This window comes from Lepidochelys kempii, chromosome 1 (genome assembly GCF_965140265.1).
Source record: "Lepidochelys kempii isolate rLepKem1 chromosome 1, rLepKem1.hap2, whole genome shotgun sequence".
NCBI lineage: Eukaryota > Metazoa > Chordata > Testudines > Cheloniidae > Lepidochelys > Lepidochelys kempii.
Genome location: NC_133256.1, coordinates 23009708 through 23024845, shown reverse-complemented (window position 1 = coordinate 23024845; position 15138 = coordinate 23009708).

The window sequence follows — 15138 nt, the reverse complement described above, 5'->3', positions numbered from 1 at the left end:
TTTCCCTCTCTGCTGTGAAAACTGACCATTTATTCCTATCCTTTGTTTCCTATCTTTTAATCAGTTACTCATCCATGAGAGCATTAGGTCCACAAGTACCTTCCCTCTTATCACATGACTCCTTACTTTGCTTAAGAGCCTTTGGTGAAGGCTCTTGTAAAAGACTTTCTGAAAGTCCAAGTGCACGTTTGTTGACACCCTCAAAGAATTCTAATAGATTGGTTAGGTATGACCTCTCTTTACAAAATCCAGGTTTCAGAGTAGCAGCCGTGTTAGTCTGTATTCGCAAAAAGAAAAGGAGTACTTGTGGCACCTTAGAGATTAACCAATTTATTTGAGCATAAGCTTTTGTGAGCTACAGCTCACTAAAATCCATGTTGACACTTCCACAACATACCATGTACATTTATGACTCTGATAATTCTCTTCTTTACTATAGTTTTAACCAATTTGCCTGGTATTGAAGTTTGCCAGGTTTGCCTCCGGAGCCTTTTTGAAAAATCGCCAGTCATTTGGTACATAGGCTGATTTAAGCGATAGGTTACATACCACACTTAGAAGTTCTGAAATTTCATATGTGTGTTCCTTCTGAACTCTTGGGTGAATACCATATGGTCCTAGTGACTTATTACTGTTGTTCATTTATCAAGTTGCTCCCAAAACTCTTCTACTGACACTTCAGTCTGGGACAGTTCCTCAGCTTTGTCACCTAAAAAGAATGGCTCAGGTGTGGGAATCTTCCTCACATCCTCTGCAGTGTTATAAATAGGATAAAAAGTAGTCTCGTAAACCTCAGCCATCCCTTTCTAGGAGGGCCACTGACTGTTCTGCCCTGAGGCTCAGAATTATTGTTGGTGGCAACCAACACAGGCAACCAAATTTTCAAAAGTGGTCACTGATTTGGGGCTATCTCACTTTTTTGTGGTGGTATCCAGATTAATGCACGAAGCGCTTGTGTTAAAAAAAATAAACACATTCCTTGAGTTGTAATTTTGCATCCATTGAACAGATTTCAATGGGATTATGCTATTGTGAATCTGGAAGACTTGTGCTCAGAACTGTCTAGCTGTGCTACACAAAAGTGATACTGTATGAGCCCCTCGGTTATTGATGTTGAAACAGGTTATAAGCATGTCTTAAACCAAATAAAAAATAACGATAGACTCTTTCACCCAGTTTGACCTGGTTTTTCTGGAACAGATTTTGGCAGACTTTGGCCCATCCAGCCCATCCTGGGAACTGCCTGAAAACTCTCCTGAGAATCATTTTGACACTGAGATTTGCAAAACCGCTTAAGATCAATAGGAAAGGATATCCATAAGAACGGCCATACTGGGTCAGACCAAAGATCTATTGAGCCCACTATCCTGTCTTCTGACAGTGGCCAATGCCAGTTGCCCCAGAGGGAATGAACAGAACAGGTAAACATCAAGTGATCCATATCCTGTCACTCATTCCTAGCTTCTGGCAAACAGAGGTTAGGGATGCCATCCCTGCCCATTCTAGCTAATAGCCATTGATGGACCTATCCTTCGTGAATTTATTTAGTTCCTTTTTGAACCCTGTTATAGTCTTGGCCTTCACAACATCCTCTGGCAAAGAGTTCCACAGGTTGTGTGAAGAAATACTTCCTTTTGTTTTATTTTAAACCTGCTGCCTATAAATTTCATTGGGTGACCCCTAGTTCTTGTATTATGAGAAGGAGTAATCCATGGCCTGCCTGGATTATCAAAAAATTCTGAATTAATTTTTTTTTCAATAAAATAAAAAAGTTCATAAAACTGAACATTTCAAAATTGCAGTAGTTATGATATCACCTCACTTACCTCTTGTCATTTGAACCACTGCAAAGCAATTTCCTATGCACTGAAAGCACTGGAATGTGAAGGAATGTTTACTTGTTCTTCAGTGACATCACTTTTGTTATGTGATTTTACTTTTTTTCCTCTTGGGAAAATTGGTTCGTGTAACTGGACGCTTCTAAAATTGGTGTTCTTAAAAACTGAAGTTCTACTGTATGTCTCAAAATTGACGGTTCTAATTTAAAAATAAAAACTAGCAAAAACAAATTGCCATTTGGGTCCCCAGAGTGTGGGTGGCCGATTTAGGTTCAGATCTTGTATGGACTAGATAAAATATCACTGAAGATTTCAATTCAAAGATTGCTTTGTCTCATTGGAAAATGAGTTTAGGATATCATAGAATCATAGATCTTGAAGGTTTCAGAGTAGCAGCCGTGTTAGTCTGAATTCGCAAAAAGAAAAGGAGTACTAGTGGCACCTTAGAGACTAACCAATTTATCTGAGCATAAGCTTTTGTGAGCTACAGCTCACTTCATCGGATGCATTCAGTGGAAAATACAGTGAGGAGATTTATATACACACAGAACATGAAAAAATGGGTGTTATCATACACACTGTAAAGAGAATGATCACTTAAGATTAGCTATAACCAGCAGGAGAGCGGGGGGCGGGGGAAGAAAACCTTTTGTAGTGAAAATCAAGGTAGGCCATTTCCAGCAGTTAACAGGAATGTCTGAGGAGCAGAGGGGGATGGGGTGGGGGAATAAACATGGGGAAATAGTTTTACTTTGTGTAATGACACATCCACTCCCAGTCTCTATTCAAGCCTAAGTTAATTGTATCCAGTTTGCAAATTAATTCCAATTCAGCAGTCTCTTGTTAGCCCTGGTCTACACTAGGACTTTAGGTCGAATTTAGCAGCGTTAAATCGATGTAAACCTGCACCCGTCCACACAATGAAGCCCTTTATTTTGACTTAAAGGGCTCTTAAAATCGATTTCCTTACTCCACCCCTGACAAGTGGATTAAAGCTTAAATCAACGTTGCCGGCTCGAATTTGGGGTACTGTGGACACAATTCGATGGTATTGGCCTCCGGGAGCTATCCCAGAGTGCTCCATTGTGACCGCTCTGGACAGCACTCTCAACTCAGATGCACTGGCCAGGTAGACAGGAAAAGAACCGCGAACTTTTGAATCTCATTTCCTGTTTGGCCAGCGTGGCAAGCTGCAGGTGACCATGCAGAGCTCATCAGCACAGGTGACCATGATGGAGTCCCAGAATCGCAAAAGAGCTCCAGCATGGACCGAACAGGAGGTACGGGATCTGATCGCTGTTTGGGGAGAGGAATCCGTGCTATCAGAACTCCGTTCCAGTTTTCGAAATGCCAAAACCTTTGTCAAAATCTCCCAGGGCATGAAGGACAGAGGCCATAACAGGGACCCGAAGCAGTGCCACGTGAAACTGAAGGAGCTGAGGCAAGCCTACCAGAAAACCAGAGAGGCGAACGGCCGGTCCGGGTCAGAGCCCCAAACATGCCGCTTCTATGATGAGCTGCATGCCATTTTAGGGGGTTCAGCCACCACTACCCCAGCCGTGTTGTTTGACTCCTTCAATGGAGATGGAGGCAATACGGAAGCAGGTTTTGGGGACGAAGAAGATGATGATGATGATGAGGTTGTAGATAGCTCACAGCAAGCAAGCGGAGAAACCGGTTTTCCCGACAGCCAGGAACTGTTTCTCACCCTGGACCTGGAGCCAGTACCCCCCGAACCCACCCAAGGCTGCCTTCTGGACCCAGCAGGCGGAGAAGGGACCTCTGGTGAGTGTACCTTTTAAAATACTATACATGGTTTAAAAACAAGCATGTGAAAGGATTACTTTGCCCTGGCATTCGCGGTTCTCCTAGATGTAGTCCTAAAGCCTTTGCAAAAGGTTTCTGGGGAGGGCAGCCTTATTGCGTCATTCATGGTAGGACACTTTACCACTCCAGGCCAGTAACACGTACTCGGGAATCATTGCAGAACAAAGCATTGCAGTGTATGTTTGCTAGCATTCAAACAACATCCGTTCTTTATCTCTCTGTGTTATCCTCAGGAGAATGAGATATAATTCATGGTCACCTGGTTGAAATAGAGTGCTTTTCTTCAGGGGACACTCAGAGGAGCCCATTCCTGCTGGGCTGTTTGCCTGTGGCTAAATAGAAATGTTCCCCGCTGTTAGCCACAGGGAGGGGGGAAGGTTGAGGGGGTAGTCACGCGGTGGGGGGAGGAAAATGCGACCTTGTAACGAAAGCACATGTGCTATGTATGCAATGTTAACAGCAAGGTTTACCCTGAAAGAGTGTAGCCACTGTTTTATAAAATGTGTCTTTTTAAATACCGCTGTCCCTTTTTTTTTCTCCACCAGCTGCATGTGTTTCAATGATCACAGGATCTCCTTCGCAGAGGCTAGTGAAGCTTAGAAAGAAAAAAAAAACGCACTCGCGATGAAATGTTCTCCGAGCTCATGCTGTCCTCCCACACTGACAGAGCACAGACAAATGCGTGGAGGCAAATAATGTCAGAGTGCAGGAAAGCACAAAATGACCGGGAGGAGAGGTGGCGGGCTGAAGAGAGTAAGTGGCAGGCTGAAGAGAGTAAGTGGCGGGCTGAAGACAGGGCTGAAGCTCAAATGTGGCGGCAGCATGATGAGAGGAGGCAGGATTCAATGCTGAGGCTACTGCAGGACCAAACCAGTATGCTCCAGTGTATGGTTGAGCTGCAGCAAAGGCAGCTGGAGCACAGACTGCCACTGCAGCCCCTCTGTAACCAACCGCCCTCCTCCCCAAGTTCCATAGCCTCCACACCCAGACGCCCAAGAACGCGGTGGGGGGGCCTCCGGCCAACCAGCCACTCCACCACAGAGGATTGCCCCAAAAAAAGAAGGCTGTCATTCAATAAATTTTAAAGTTGTAAACTTTTAAAGTGCTGTGCTTAAAGTGCTGTGTGGCATTTTCCTTCCCTCCTCCACCACCCATCCTGAGCTACCTTGGTAGTCATCCCCCTATTTGTGTGATGAATGAATAAAGAATGCATGAATGTGAAGCAACAATGACTTTATTGCCTCTGCAAGCGGTGATTGAAGGGAGGAAGGGTGGGAGGTTAGCTTACAGGGAAGTAGAGTGAACCAAGGGGCGGGGGGTTTCATCAAGGAGAAACAAACAGAACTTTCACACCGTAGCCTGGCCAGTCACGAAACTGGTTTTCAAAGCTTCTCTGATGCGTACCGCGCCCTCCTGTGCTCTTCTAACCGCCCTGGTGTCTGGCTGCGCGTAACCAGCAGCCAGGCGATTTGCCTCAACCTCCCACCCCGCCATAAACGTCTCCCCCTTACTCTCACAGATATTGTGGAGCACACAGCAAGCAGTAATAACAGTGGGAATATTGGTTTCGCTGAGGTCTAAGCGAGTCAGTAAACTGCGCCAGCGCGCCTTTAAACGTCCAAATGCACATTCTACCACCATTCTGCACTTGCTCAGCCTGTAGTTGAACAGCTCCTGACTACTGTCCAGGCTGCCTGTGTACGGCTTCATGAGCCATGGCATTAAGGGGTAGGCTGGGTCCCCAAGGATACATATAGGCATTTCAACATCCCCAACACTTATTTTCTGGTCTGGGAATAAAGTCCCTTCCTGCAGCTTTTGAAACAGACTAGAGTTCCTGAAGATGCGAGCATCATGCACCTTTCCCGGCCATCCCACGTTGATGTTGGTGAAACGTCCCTTGTGATCCACCAGAGCTTGCAGCACTATCGAAAAGTACCCCTTGCGGTTTATGTACTCGGCGGCTTGGTGCTCCGGTGCCAAGATAGGGATATGGGTTCCATCTATAGCCCCACCACAGTTAGGGAATCCCATTGCAGCAAAGCCATCCACTATGACCTGCACATTTCCCAGGGTCACTACCCTTGATATCAGCAGATCTTTGATTGCGTGGGCTACTTGCATCACAGCAGCCCCCACAGTAGATTTGCCCACTCCAAATTGATTCCCAACTGACCGGTAGCTGTCTGGCATTGCAAGCTTCCACAGGGCTATCGCCACTCGCTTCTCAACTGTGAGGGCTGCTCTCATCCTGGTATTCATGCGCTTCAGGGCAGGGGAAAGCAAGTCACAAAGTTCCATGAAAGTGCCCTTACGCATGCGAAAGTTTCGCAGCCACTGGGAATCGTCCCAGACCTGCAACACTATGCGGTCCCACCAGTCTGTGCTTGTTTCCCGAGCCCAGAATCGGCGTTTCACAGCATGAACCTGCCCCATTAGCACCATGATGCATGCATTGGCAGGGCCCATGCTTTCAGAGAAATCTGTGTCCATGTCCTGATCACTCACGTGACCGCGCTGACGTCGCCTCCTCGCCCGGTATCGCTTTGCCAGGTTCCGGTGCTGCATATACTGCTGGATAATGCGTGTGGCGTTTAATGTGCTCCTAACTGCCAAAGTGAGCTGAGCGGCCTCCATGCTTGCCTTGGTATGGCGTCCGCACAGAAAAAAGGCGCGGAACGATTGTCTGCCGTTGCTCTGACGGAGGGAGGGGCGACTGATGACACGGCTTACAGGGTTGGCTTCAAGGAGCTAAAATCAACAAAGGGGGTGTCTTTACATCAAGGAGTATGTCAGGCAGGACTTCACGGAGGGTTCCAATAAGAAATGGTGCACCTAAGTTATCGTTCTTATTGGAACAAGGAGGTTAGCCTGGCCTCTGATTGATACATGGCTAGATTTACCTCGCTGCACCTTCTCTGTGAGTGACTGCAGTGTGACCTAGAGGAATGAGTCCCCTAGACAGGGGAGGAGGCAAATGAGTACAAAACAAATCTGGTCTATTTCTTGTTTTGATCCACTCCATCTATCTTTTACATCTTTGGCTGGCAGCAGACGGTGCAGAAGGACTGCATGCCATCCACATCTCATGGCTGCCCGGCAGAAGATGGTACAGTACGACTGCTAGCCATTCTCATCTCTTGCCTGCCTGGCAGAAGATGGTACAATACGACTGCTAGCAATCCTCATCTCTTGCCTGCCTGGCAGAAGATGGTACAGTACGACTGCTAGCAATCCGTATCGCTTGCCTGCTCACCATAAGACGGTTCAATAGGACTGACTGCAGGACTAAAGAGAATGACCTGGTCAAGTCACTCCAAATTTAGTCCCTGCGCCAATGTCTGTCCAGGCACTCCCAGCCGACGTGGCCAGGAGCACCTCAGACATGACGATGACGGCTACCAGTCGTACTGTACCGTCTGCTGCCACAAGGCAAGGGGTTGCTGCTACTGTGTAGCAATGCCGTACCGCGTCTGCCAGCACCCAGGAGTCATAGGGTGACGGTTACCTGAGCGGGCTCCATGCTTGCCATGGTATGGCGTCTGCACAGATAACTCAGGAAAAAAGGCGCGAAACGATTGTCTGCCCTTGCTTTCACGGAGGGAGGAAGGGAACGGGGGCCTGACGATATGTACCCAGAACCACCCGCGACAATGTTTTAGCCCCATCAGGCATTGGGATCTCAACCCAGAATTCCAATGGGCAGCGGAGACTGCGGGAACTGTGGGATAGCTACCCACAGTGCAACGCTCTGGAAGTCGACTCTAGCCTCGGTACTGTGGAAGCGCTCTGCCGAGTTAATGCACTTAATGCACTTAGAGCATTTTCTGTGGGGGGACACACACTCGAATATATAAAACCGATTTCTAAAAAACCGACTTCTATAAATTCGACCTTATTCCGTAGTGTAGACATACCCTTAGAGTCTGGAAGGGACCTTTAGAGGTCATCTAGTCCAGTCCCCTGCACTCATGGCAGCACTAAGTATTATCTAGACCATCCCTGACAGGTGTTTGTCTAACCTGCTCTTAAAAATCTCCAATGATGGAGATTCCACAACCTCCATTGGCAATTTATTCCAGTGCTTAACCATCCTGACGGTTAGGAGGTTTTTCCTAATGTCCAATCACCAGCAGTTTACTACAAAGTCTGACACAATTGGCAGTCTCTGCTGTAGAAAGTTCCAGAGCTAGGATAATTGAGGTATGCCAAGCAACCTGAATGGAGGGAGGTCCACGGGTTGCCAGAGGGAAGAGTTTGCAGGAGGCATAAGGAAGTTAATATGTGTGCACATAGGTTGAATGCTTAGCTGCAGTTGCAACATCTCTGTAAATAGCTCTTGTGAAGAGCCCATTGAGTTTTACAAGCCTAGAGTCCTTTCATGTTATTACCCAGCACACAACATAGGAAACACATAGTATTACAGGCCAGTATATTTTAGCAAGGCAGTGTGGAAGTCTGCGCAACAACTGTTTGCACTATATTTTTGAATTTATAGGACTTCTAATAGGTCCTATAACTGCCATCCTCCATGAGGGTAAGTTGGCTTGGACAGAATTAGTTTTTTTACCAGTAAATGTCAGTAAACATCGTTTTCACTGTACACACACAAATATTTCCATTGAAATAATAAAAATTTACATAAAGGTAAAGTAAGAAAATGGTTGCTTGAGAAATTAGAGTTTAATGTAAGGATATTTACTTTGTATATTTTGACCATTTGTGCTTTAATGGTTATTAAGCTTTAACTTGTTGACTCTCAACATCTACTCAAATGAAATATTTATTTTGTGGCCCTTCCCCCACTGTCTGACCCCCTTCAATAATTTCTTGCAATTGTGAAGACTAAAATTGATAAAAATCAGGAAAAAAGATTAAAAATAACCATTGATATCTGTCAAAATTATAAAAATCAAATTCTGCCAAGCCTAAGGATAAATAGCTAAAAGACTGATTTACAACAGGCTGAGGGTAATTGGCTTGATCATGTGTTCTAGAGTTGGCATTTGAAAAATTGCATTAATGAAGACATATTCCATTAATCTGGTAAATATTCAGTGAAAGGATCCTTCTTGCTTTCATCACTTCAGCAGAGAAAATATTTACCAGCATTACAGTGGCATTACAGGGACTTCCATAATCCCCTGAGGAAGGGTTAAAGACCTCTAATTCATGTTTCAGGTCAACATGGTGTGGGTAATTGCCCTGAAGTTTAGTTAGGCATTGATTATGTATATAGATGACCACTTGGATATCATTAAGCAGCATGTCAGTCTCCAGCATCCCTTTTGGCTAAAGGATCAACCCCTCCAAGAGCAAGACCTGCAGAAGGGGGCCAGAGAGGCAGCAAAACTCCATGACATTTCCTAGGAAGCATCTTCTCAAGCTGAGGGAGTGAGAGGGCAGCATAAGGGTGCACAAAGTTTGCAGAGTGCAAGGCCACCTGGCCCTGCACATCCAGGGTGCCCAACATCTGGAGGGAGAGGAGCTGCCTCGCCATGTGTCTCGCTTGCCTCCCACTGCCCTCCAAGCTTCCCCCTTGACAGGATCATTCGAGTTATTGGCTAGTCCACCTGTAGTTGCATAGCAGCAATTTGGAGACTCCGCTGGAACCAGGGAGGGGACCTAGAGGGAGTTAAAGCAGCTGTAAGATGTACTGTCTCCCAAATGCAAGCAATAGAGCTACATTGACCGTAGCTAGTCCCTACCCAAACACTGTGGTGTCCCTACAGCATGCAGCCTGAGGAAAAGGGCAGAGATGGGCTTCTAGGAATGTAGGGAATGATGCCACAGAGACAGCACTCCCTGCTCTCACCAAGGCAAGGACAGATCCACCCCTGGAGAGCACCACCACATCTGCAGAGGAAACACTAGGGACCAGAGTAATACAAAGTCCTCCACAGTTCTATGGTTCTGAACTTGCTGGTATGTTTGTGATCCAGAACCGTGGGCATTCCCCTCCTCCCTGATGTAGAGTTCTGTAACAGAGCTGTACATTCACAGAAATAGACAGATTTATGGATGAACTAAGGCATAGCTTTCAGAAGGACATCCAGCCTTGATTTTAAAAGGCCTGTCCTGCAAATGACCGGCACTATGTGAAATCATAGAAATCACAGAAAGGTAGGGCTGGATGTGACCTCAAGAGGTCATCTAATCCATCCTCCCATGCTGAGGCTGGTTTAAGTATAACTAGACCATTCATGATAGGTGTTGAAAGCTAAATCACTTCAATGAGGCCTGCAGGCCAGATAGAAGTGAAATTCTATTTACAGCAATACACCAGCTGGCTGTAGTAGATGTCCCATATAAGGTGCATTTCATAGACACAATTGATGCTATATCCTGCTATTATAGCTGTGGCATATGTAGTTATGCAACTGAGACTTTGATCACGCAAAGCACTTATTCATGTGCTTAATTGTAGTGAGTAGTCACATTGACTTCAACAAGTTATTAAGCTCAATGCAGGAATTATTTGAATTCAGCTACTCACATGCTTAAAGTTAAGCATGTGTGTTGTTATTATTTGTATTACTGAAGCATGTGAAGAAGTGCTTTGCTGGATCAGGGCTTGAGAGCAGTGACTACATTCACAAAATCCTGTCCCTACATGCACTGGACTCAGAGTAAACCAGGAAATTGATCCTCTGGGGACACTTTCTCCTTTTGGTTGTTCCAAAGTCCTGGACAGGAATCTGGTGGCAATGTCCTCATTACATATGTCTGAACTTCCCAGTCCTCTCACTCTGAGATGAGTATTTGTATTTCTGTATGGTTTTATAAAGGGAATAGTAATCTGGTGCCACCCGGTCCTAATTCATGTTGGGCTCAGTGCGGAAAAATAATGAGAATGATACCCATTAGAAATCTCTTTTTGAGAGAATGTTTTCCTGTGAAAGGATTCATTTGTGTGTGCTGTGATCTAACTATATCATTTACTGTCAGTTTATGCTGCTATTTTACCAGTGGAATATTTCTAAGTATGGCTGACTGGCGCTTTTTAAATGGCAAAGAATGAGAGAGAAGTGACACCCCACCAGAGCATTCTAAATGCCGTTTTAGTAATTTGGTCTGAAATGTACATTATCATAATGATTCTCTTGATGAGTTTTGAACTTATCTTTTTCTGGCAGAGAAAAAAATAATGTAAACTAGACCATGTTCAGTGTTTTATTTACAGTCGACAGATGTGATGCTTTTGATTTACTGAATATACTTTACTGCAGTAGTTATTTTCAGTTTAGTGCACTAAATGCGCAAAGCAAAGGGGAGGAAAAACCTGTTAGAAAAACAAAGGACCTAATAGTCCATTGCTTGGGTTCTGATGCTGCTTGCCAGAGAAGTGAATAGCTAAATTCCTATCAGCTATAGCTGTGCCAAGGGCATGCCAACTGGGTGCAAAACTGCATCAGAGTTATATTGTTTTATACCCACAGTGACTTTTCCCATGTATAATTGACTACACAGGAAGCAAGTGTAACCTGTTTCATGTAAAACATTCTGGGTAGTAACATGAGAAGACTCCAGGCCTGTAAAACTGAGCTGGCTCCTTACTAAGTGAAGTATTCACAGAGGTGCTGCAACTGCAGCTAGCATTCAACCCACCTGAACACAGATTAACTTCCTGGTGCCTCCTCCAAACTCTTCCTTCCTGCAACTGGTGCATCTGCGTCCAAATGCCATGCAAGTTGCTACAGCTTTCCTTTCAACAATTTTGTTGTTGTTGTGTCTTTTGTAAAAACATTCACTGACTTGCTGGCACCAAAGGTTACAAGTAGGGTTGGGAAAATAATGGATTTTTCAGTTGTCTGGAAGTTCCAAACATCCAAATTTTGTCTTGGGTCGAACAGCAAATGAATGTTTTTGAAATTTTTGGCAAATTGAAAAGTTGAACAAATTTCAAGTTTAAATTAAATGTTTCATTTCGATCCAACCTGAAGTTTTTGGTTTTGAATTTGAAATGTTAAAAAAAGCAATGAGGACTAGATTCCCAAAATAGCCAGCGAGTGAGAAGGCAGCCTCCTTTATAACATTTAGCTCACTGATTAAGGCAGTCATAAGGAACATCCCACTGCTTGATGAGGAGCAGGGATTTTCACATGGGTTTCCCACTTCTTGGATAAGTGACCCAACTGCTGGACTATGGGATGTTGTGCTTTGTGTCTTTTTCAATCTGTCCTGTTGAAGCAGTTCCACTTTTTATAAATAATTAAATAGTCACTGGAGCAGAGGCTTGAAGTTGGCTTTCCCACATCCTGACTGAGACCCATAACCACCAGGCTTCAGAGAAATTTGTCCTCTCCTTGCTGGACCCAATGACTATCAGTTATCTTTCATATAAATCATAATGATTCTGGGTCAAAGGGTCCCAACCTTCCCAGTGCAATGCAGAGCTCTCTGCTGATCAGGTCAGAGAGTTGCCTGCTCTGGCTAGGAGTACACATTGATTTGTGTGCTGTTAAATGGATGCAAAAATCACAACTAAAGAAATGTGTTTATTTTGTTTAACACAAGCTCTCCTTGCATTAATCTGGAGACCACCACAAAAAAATGGAGATAACCTCAAATCAGTGACCACTTTTGAAAATTTGGTTGCCTGTGACCAGAGCCGCCTACAGCAATTCTAGGCCGCAGGGCAGAACAGTCAATGGCCCTCCTAGAAAGGGATGGCTGAGGTTTATGAGACTAATTTTTATCCTATTTATAACACCTAGAACCCACTATGCGTAAGTTGTGGCGGTGCTTGATCTAGTCATCATTTTTCTTCCAGTTACAGCACCAGTATTAAAGAAATTGTGAGCCTAAATATAAGATGTAGAATTTGTTATTTTGAATTATATATTTTAATTACATAAAATACATTAGGGAACGAAATGAATTATAAAACATTTAAAGAACCACAAAGTAAAGCAACACCTAAAGTATCAAGTAGGCTAATTAAACACCTAATTGTGATTCATGTGTAATCTAAAGACAAGGAAAAAACTGATATACACAATGTAACCGAATATGACCAACAACGGTAAAATATAGAATACAGTACTCGTGCTGTTGGTGCTGTGGGACATCAACCCCCAGAGCAATGAGGAGATAGCAAGCCCGGCGCACCACATCTACCAGGAGATCTCTGAGGAGGTGGCCAGAGGTGAAGGCAGAGGGAAAACTCATGCTTCGTTCCCTGACGGAGTGGTGGAGGTGGTCTCTCATCCTGTGCTCATGATAGCAGCTCGTCAGCCAGTGCTATCGCCAGCAAAGCCCCGGCTGCCTCTTGGCAAATTTAGGGCAGCTCGATGGGGTGGCTGAACTTGCTGGCTTGTGTTTGGCGAGGAGCTGCAGGCCTGGGGGTGGAAATCTGGTAGCGCAGAGGGAGCTTGTTCCTCTTTACAGTCTCCCTGTCCTCTGCCCCGCAGCTGAAGAGCCAGCACGGCAGGCCCAGCGGCTCCCAAGGAGCCAGGGGAGGCAGCAAGCGCCACGGTTCCCACGCTGCCATTGCTGACGTTCTGCCAGACCAGCAGGGTGCAGCAGCGCCCTGGCAACCTGTGACGGTCACAGTGCGGGACGGTGCTCTGGACAGAGCGGCAGGAAACCGCAATTCTTTTCTTATGTAATCTTAATTTTTATTACAAAAATACATATCTATACCATTCACCTGGGCCCTTTTAAATCACCGGGCCCCTGGGCAACTGACCCTTCCGGCAGGCCTGCTTGCTCATGGCTGCACAGCACATCAATGGTAGACTCAGGGCTCTCAGTTTCTAGGCCTGTGCTATAATCACTAGACAAAGCTGCTTCTTGGGAGTATGCCTACGACTCAGATGACAGGTCCACCTCTTTGACTAGTTATGGCCAAGAAAGGTGCCAGTTCGGTCTATGCAATGAACACTGTTCAGTAGGAGCCAGACTAAGAGCTCCAGTTCATTTTAGAGAAAGCTAACAGGTTTGGTCACTAACTTGGGCTGAATCTGAATGGAGTATCCGGTGGTAAAGGCTACATCTACCATACAACGAATAACCCCACGGCTGGCCCGTGCCCATGCCCAGGCCTCATGGGGCTTCAGTTAAGAGGCTGTTTAATTGCAGTGTAGGCATTCTGGCTTGGGCTGGAGCTTGGGTTCTAGGTCCCTGTGCGGCGGGAGGGTCCCAGAGCTCGGGCTGCAGCCTGAGCCAGAACATCTACTCAGCAATTAAACAGTCCCTTAGCCTGAGCACTGCAAGCTTGAGTCAGCTGGCACGGGCCAGCCATGCATGTCTAATTGCAGTGTAGACATACCTGTAGAGTATTCCATTAGCAATCCCCTGTGACATTCAGCACCTTACTTGGGGCAACATTAAAGAGAAGCAGTTTATACAATGCTGCACTATGGATCTCATTTTCTGCCTTCATAACATTAAATAATGGAAGAAACCATTTTAAATGAGGGCAAGTTAGGAGTTATTTCCAAACCCTTCACAGTTTGCCTCATTTCAATATATTCTGTTGTAAATCTTTGTCCTCTTACCACTCAGGAGCATTAGAGAAAGCATTTGTCATAGTTTCAAGGAGCCCAAATTGTAAAGCATCTAAAAAGAAGTCTCATTTCAAGCCAGACATGTCAGTGGGTGATACCATAACCTGGATCCAGGCCATCAGCAACTGAATATCTGAGAAACTTTTCAAAGGTTCAATAATAATACTTCACTCTTATCACAGCAGTAGATTTCACAGTTCTTTATAATGGAAGGTAAATATTATTTCCATTCTACAGATGGGACAACTGAGGTACAGAGAGAGGAACTGACTTGCCCAGGAGCACCCAGCAAACTAGCAGTAGAGCCAAGAATAAAATGCAGGTCTCCTAAGTCCAGTCCAGCATGCTATCATCCAGACCACATTGCCTCCATATAGGCATGTATAAAAATGTATCTCTTGCTTTAAATGTGGTGTGATTTTTGGAAATAGAGCTGTGCAAACACAAGGTGAAGATAAGGTCAATAGAAGCGCAGGGAGACCCGATCACTCACCCCACTAAAGTTACTGACTGTATTCAAATCACCCACACACATTCATTTTATTTTAATGACAAAATTTCAAACTCAAATAAATAAAGTCCAGAATCATATTATAGTACATGCTAAAAACAATCTTGTTTTTAGGCTCTGATCCTGTGGCAGGGGCTGATAGCATGGACTCTTAAAGCTGCACCAAGTTTGGAGTCTCCCATTATAGGACCAAGACACATAGGCCCCAATCTTGGAATAAGCTCTGGGCTGGCAGCTGCACTGTTAAAAATCTGTGATGATTAAAATAATTCCCCAAGGTAAGTGAATATTTCCCAATTTACAACTCAGTTAACAATGTCTGTGTTTAAATGCACACAGTTCATTATTCCATAATATCTGGTGGTTGAAGATGATGCTATGATATTGGAGATCTGCTTTTCTCAGAAAAAGTTATTGGACTCAATACAGGAGTGAAATTCTATGGCTTGTG